Here is a 7,238-nt window from a genome sequence, read left to right on the forward strand (position 1 = left end):
CACCCAAAATATACCTGGAAAGTAAACCCACAGAAACCACATAAGTTTTGATTGGGAATCTAAAATTTAGTTCTAATAACCCCTCGAAACTAGAAACCCTTGACCATATGCACTCAAATATTTATAGTAAAACCTTTAATATAAATTCATCAGGAAAAAATTTTAGAAATACTAAACTGTCAAACCCTATGAAGGACCTAAGAAGACAATGAAAACAAAACCTGTAGCACTACAAATGTGCCTAGAAAAGCATCAATTAAATTAAAATAAAACCATATAATTTGGGCACCCAAGAAAATAATTAAGTTAACCATTAAACATGAAAAACAAAATGTCTAAACTTTAAATACAATCCAATTGAGCATATTGTCTCAGATATGGAAACATTAACTAGAACCCAAAAAATTTCATTAAAAATATGTCCTTCAACAATATCCAGAAGACAAGAAGTCCAATTAGGAGCAATGGAATAAGAGAACTATATTCTTTCGAAGAAATTAGGCCCAAAACTAAGAAAATACCAAAAATAAAGAAGCCCTAAATTGGGTGAATGAAAGATATAAATGAAAAAAACACTCGAATCTAGTATTGAAAAGAAAAACTCCAAGAACCTTTTAATACAATCACTCAAAGAAGGAACCTCTTAAAAATCTGTCCAAATGGATTGAAAGAAACCTTGAAAATTTCATAAAAGTCTCAAATTGCATGCCCCAAAATATCCATTAAAAATAAGCTCAAGATTATTAAACAATTCCAATATTTCAAAAACCCTCAGATAGAATGCATCAAATAGGCCAGTAGTCCACAAACCGTGCAAACGGTCCCAGAAAACCCCAATCGCAGGTCCACAAGAGAAAATCTAGAAGGTAAATATAGAGAAAACTTGAAACCCTAATTAAATGGGTTTCTTGAGAGATAGCAAGCCGTTGAATCTTGAAACATAGTAACAACAAGTGTGAGGTTGTTACTATGTTTAGGTTCAAGCTTGTTGTGTATTCCATGTGATCCTATTCTGATTCATTTGAGTGAGCTTCAAGCTATTTTCATAGTCTTTCATGGCTTGGATTTGGAATTTCAGGAAGTGGATGTGTGGTATTTTGTGTTTTTGTAGTGTCTTATGCATACTTAGTAATATGGACAGCATTTTGTTGTTTTAATAGTTTTCATTATTTGTACATTTATGATTATTTTGATCTTAATATTTGTGGGTTGAAAATGGTGAAAATTCATGTTATTAAAGACACGATTTAGACATAGTCACAAAGACAAATATATGTCATTGAAGACCTCTTTCCCAGGATGGAAAGGGATAACCTTCCTTCACACATATAAATATCATTGAAGTCTTTGTTGCTCAACAAGAAAAGGGATAACATTCATGTCTCCCACACATATATTATTTCAAGGCCTCCTCCTCAACAAGGAAATAGAGAACCTTCATTAATTTTGCTACCTAAACTTTTGAGTGAAAGGATGGACTTATTCGTTAGAGATAGGTAAAATATCAATGTAAGAAATTTCTTCTTCTAGCTTAGAATTGACATGTTTTTGGTGTGAGTAATGTCTTTGTAACATGGAATTGACAGGATTGTGGTGTGAGTTGTTTTAGAGACTATTTCTGTTTTAGAATTGTTCATAATAATTGTTATTTCTGAACTTTTTCCATCTAGTGAGACAAAATATCAATTTAATAAGTCTCTTCTTCTAGCTTGAAATTAAATTTTTTTTGGTGTGAGTAATGCATAATGTGTTTCTAAGTTGGAGTTGACATGTTTTTGGTGTGAGTAATGTGTTTTTATCTTGGAATTAACAAGTTTTCAATGTGAGTTATGTACTATAGACTATTTTTGTTTTAGAATGGTTTATAATTGTTGTAAATTTTTGGACTATTTCTATCCAGGGAGAAAAAATATCAATGCAATAAGTCTCTTCTTCTAGCTTAGAATTGACAATTTTTTGTTGTGAATTATGTATAAGAGACTTTCTGTTTAGAAATGTTAAAAACAATGGTTATTTATGGACCTATTCTGTTCAGGGAGATAAAATCATCAATGCAATAAGTTTATTTGTCTAAGTCTCTTCATACAAATATTTGGTGTGATTATTGTGCTTCTAGCTTGGAATTGATGAATTTTTGGTGTGAGTAATCTGTTTCTATCATGAAATTGACAAGTTTTTGGTGTGAGTTAGTGTTATGAGACTATTTTTATCACTTGTATGGAGATAGAAACTTTTGTGATGTTAACATAACATAATCCTATAGCATGATGTTATGTGATTCACAATTTCCATTTATTATAAGTTTAGTCTTTTAATTTTCAAAAGGTTTAGATACTGTGCATTCAATCTTGTTAATACTAGTGTATATCTCATGATCCAAAGCAATTCTTAAATATATACGGTGAAATCTATATTTGATTTTTAAATCCAATAATATTTATTAAATCATTTAAATCAAAATATAAACGATATTAATGAATCTATTTTTAAGTTTTCATTGATAACATTCAATAGTTTTACTATGTTGGTCATCTTATATGTCCAATAAGATTTCTTTAGTCATATATCATATATGCAAATGCTATGGCATGTCAAGGTCAAGGTCAAGGACTTTTGATTTCAGGTTCCAAAGCTTTTATTGTTAGTGTTCCATGAAATTTCAATACAATATTCAAAATTTAATAAGTCATTTGCATGTCATGGTCATTTTGTTTTTTAACATATGATAAATATGTAAAAAAAATTAACATAATTATGTTATTGTAGGTTAAATTTTTTAATCAAATCTTTATTGATGAAGGGTTGATTTATTACGAGAATATCACTTTTTAAGAAAACATTTTTAAACCTAACATTTCTAAAACCCCAGACAAAAATACCAAGAATAAAAATAAATCCAAATTCCAACAGTACTCTTACTTATGATAATAATATAATAATAGATAAACGCCTATAATAATATAATAATACATAGCCTAAAAACGTATTCAGGTCTGTTTCGAAAGCATGAGGAAAGGCAGCGTTTGCTATGTCTGATATAGATGGAGTTTTCACCATTTACTCTACAAAAATTAAATAGAGTCTTCAATCTGTATGGAAAATACAACAGATTAACGACTACAACAGATTAATGACATTTAGAGCTTGAACTCAAAAAGAATCGACTTTCCAACTCAAAAGGAATTAAATATTTATCAATTCAAAAATAGAAATAAATACTTGTTAAGTTTCTAGGTGCCAATTAAGCTTGAACTCAGATTTGGAATCCTTTTCCTTTTACACTGGGTTGAGTTTGGGTTGACTTTAGGGTAAATGACTTCATTCAGGTATCCCGTAGCCAAGCTACTCTTAGACCCATTCCATCATTTCGAAAACATGCATCATAATTGTCTGTACTAGGTTTCCCAATATTTTTTGGATCATTGGCTTTCGTGTGATATTTCATTTGTTTTGGCAGCATACCGATTACTGTAATGCATGTGCCTTATATAACAGTCTAATTTATAGAATAATAATTTAAGAAAAGTACATGATAATGCAGCAGCGACTATAGCATTTTACATATAAGAATTAAATTACATATAAATATATAATGATGGATGCTTATTATGATTATCTCTTCCCATTATTTATTTGGTCAGCGAACATATTTACAGTTTCATATGAATTAAAAGTAAATTAAAATTAAAAACAAGCGACCAATGAATAAAATCTCCAACGATTCAACCTGGAACCATATTTTCTTTCATACAAAGGCATCCCTTTCGCCATTTGTACTCCCATTCGATGTTATCGAATTTACATTTATATTCAAAGAGAAAACCCTAGTTGCCGCAACACCCTTCAATACTCCAATATGATTCCGGATTAAGAGGCCAGTACAGAGGATCCTGTCGTTCGTTGTTGTTCTCCAGCTCATCCTCTAAAGCCTTCAATGTCAGACGACCCATTTCATCATCCAGCTGCATCAGAGATTTCTCCATTGTGGAATCGAAGCTCGTTTCATGACTGTAATTAGAAGATTTACAATGCAATACTGACTCGGCTGAGCCAAAAAGCAGATGGTCACCAACTTTATTGGCTTCACTCAAAAAATCATGGAAACTTAATCCATCGGAGTCAAGCTCCGGCTCAGTCCCACCCAAATCTTGTGTCAAAACAGAGGAATGCGATGAGGTTCTATCCCACTCTTGATTTTGCCGTTGCAAAAAACAGAGCTTCTCACCTACGTAACTACTTAAGCAGTCATTTAGACGTACAGAAGGAGTACCAGTGGAAAATATACTGTTTGGGCCAATACTCTCCTTTGAAGGAGTGAAACATTTGTCTTCTGAATCTATACCCGTGAGACCTGTCTCCCGATTCACAGCCACATTTCCACATGACATATCTCCAGTGGAATCCAATGGACGAAGAACAAGTAGTGCCTCTTGAATTGGATTGTACCTGGATCCATCAATGGGCGACACAATATCTGGTTTCTCCGGCTTAAAAACCGAGTAGGTCATAATCTTTCTTTCAGGTGACTGTTTCTGAGGCTGCAAATTCAACTCTGCCAATGCCCGGTCATAGTGCTGACCTTTGAAAAGATCCAAGTCAGGCTGATCATCATCCACAGCATTAACTGAGTCAACTGGTAAAATTGGATTGCATGAATTAAATTCTCGCTTAGGTATGAACCCATTAGCAGTTTTGGACAAAACCCTCCCAGCAGCATCTCTTGCTTTTGTTCGAGAAACAGTGTTCCTAGAAGCCTTTGAATTAAGGTTTGTAAAATTCTCTTTTAATGGACGTTCCCCTGATCTTCCGCGAGATGTTACAGAATTTGGAGCCACTGGAATTTTAATACTGCTCTTTGTGGATGAACTTTCAGATTTCGGACCCGCCTGCATTTTGACACTGCTCCTTGTGGATGCACTTTCACATTTAGGACCTACCGGCATTTTAACACTGCACCGTGTGGATGAACTTTCAGATTTAACACTGCGCTGTGGAAATGAACTTTCAGATTTAACACTGCGCTGTGTGAATGAATTTTCAGATTTAACACTGTGCTGTGTGTATGAACATTCAGATATAACACTGCTCTGTGTGGATGAAGTTTCAGATTTCGGACCCACCCGCATCTTGAGACTGCTTTGTGTCAATTGACTTTCAGATTTCGAACCCACTGACATCTTAACACTGCTCTTTGTCGATAAAGTTGGCAATCTAGCTTTCGGTACTTTCAACTTTGTCTCTTGAGCAACCGCCATGTTGTTATCGGGACGGTCTTGTGATTTTACCCTCGACCAAAACTAATAAATCCGATGATCGATCAAACTTAAGTTATTTATCTCAAGGCTTCGCGTCGGAGACCTTTCTGCAACTCCGTTTGTGATTTCACGGCTGCACAATGATGTAGATATAGCAAACATATGAAATTAGTGTATGCTTAAAATCAAGCTAGTCGGCTAACTGAATAATATTTAAAATACTTTTATAACCAAAGAATCTGCAACCGTGTCACCTCCTCCTTTTTCTCATGTGTGTTTAGTTAAAATATTAGTATCTTTTAAGCATTGTGTTAATTAGATTGCATTGTTATATGGGTAATTTTATTCCTCGATTTTATGGCACATCACAACCTTGTGGCATTTTTCATATATTGCCTGTAGGGGTTATTAGCAAGTTTGTTCAAGGCTTTTTTGACGACTTATAATGGGCGTATATAATGATGCATAATAATAGAAAAATAAAATATTTTAATATTAATTTTAAATAAGATATTTATATATTGATATAGAAATATTAAATTGATATCATATATTTCAAGATAATATTAATTTTGTTTTTTTAATATTGGTTATCAATAAAATATTTTTATGCATATTAAATAAAATAATTTTAGGTCAACTTTATTTTATTTATAAAAGAAAAAATAGTTGGAAATGGAATCTCCCAATTAAAATAAAATGTTTTTCTTGGCTTGTGCTCCTTAATAGAATATTGATTTGGGATACATTCAGAGAGCCAAGTTTTCAAGGGCTAGGAAGATTCTGCCTCAATAAATGTAAATCTGCATGAGAGGACATTAACCATCTCCCCATTCTATGTCATTTTGCCTCCTCTAACTGGAAAAATGTGATCTAAATGACCAATCTCTCTGCACCCTAAGACCACTATGACATCCTTTCCTGCCTTGGTTATTGGCCTACGGACCACCCACACCACCTACCTTTGGCCTTTTTCATCATATGGGGAATTTCGATAGCTAGAAATTGCTTTACTTTTGAGAATATACTTCCCAACATGGCAAACCAGCTGCAACATTTTCACTTTCTATCTGGAATTCTCTTGTGACAAACAATCAATTCCCAAAATCCCTTCTCCTCCTAGCAACATCTTGTCTTCCTTCCAAGTGGGTTTTTTTGATGGGGCCTCTTCATATGACTCTTGTGGATGTGGAATGGTTATCTACCTAAGTTCTGAGAGACGCTATAGGTTCCACTGGCACTGTGGTTCCGGAACTAATTCTCGAGCAAAACTCCTTGCTCTTTGGGGGGTCATATTTTCTGCATCTTGGTTTGGAATCTCATCCCTTACTATCTTTGAGGACTCCAAATCCATCATAGATTGGAAAACAATAGAGGCTCTTTGAACTCTCCAAACCTAGATACACCGAAATGCCGAATCAAAATTCCGCTGGAGACTCTCAACATTGTCACCATTACCCACATTTATCGGAGACAGAATGGCGCAACAGATTGACTATCAAATGAAAGTTGCAACTCATATTTTGACAAGATCTTCTACAAATATTTTTCCTCTAGTTCTCTCGAAGGATTGGGACACATTTTAGTTTAATTGTATGCACCTGCTAATGAACTCAAAAACTGTCATTGGAACATGTAATAGGAATGATTCATCTCGGAAAATTAGAGCAATGTCAATCAAGAATAGGTTCAAAGATTTTTAAAACAATATGGGAAGGTCCTTTGTTTCAACACAGAAGATGAATCAGCGAGATCCTAATCCATTGTTTTAATTGTACTTTCTTATTGCTCATTAATATGAAATATCTCATATTCTTGGAAAAAAATTAAAAAGAATCTTATTCTATGTATTTTCTATTTCTCTATAAGAAATTATTTAGTTTTTAAGAAATTTAAAAAAAGTTTCACATAGTTAAATTAGTGATCAATAAAGTGAGTTTTAAGAAATCTTAAAGATCCAACGTTCAAATTCCTTAAATTGTG

Source organism: Pinus tabuliformis, chromosome 3_2 (genome assembly GCF_031772625.1).
Source record: "Pinus tabuliformis cultivar Carrire ecotype Pingquan chromosome 3_2, CPIR1, whole genome shotgun sequence".
NCBI classification, from domain to species: Eukaryota; Viridiplantae; Streptophyta; class Pinopsida; order Pinales; family Pinaceae; genus Pinus; species Pinus tabuliformis.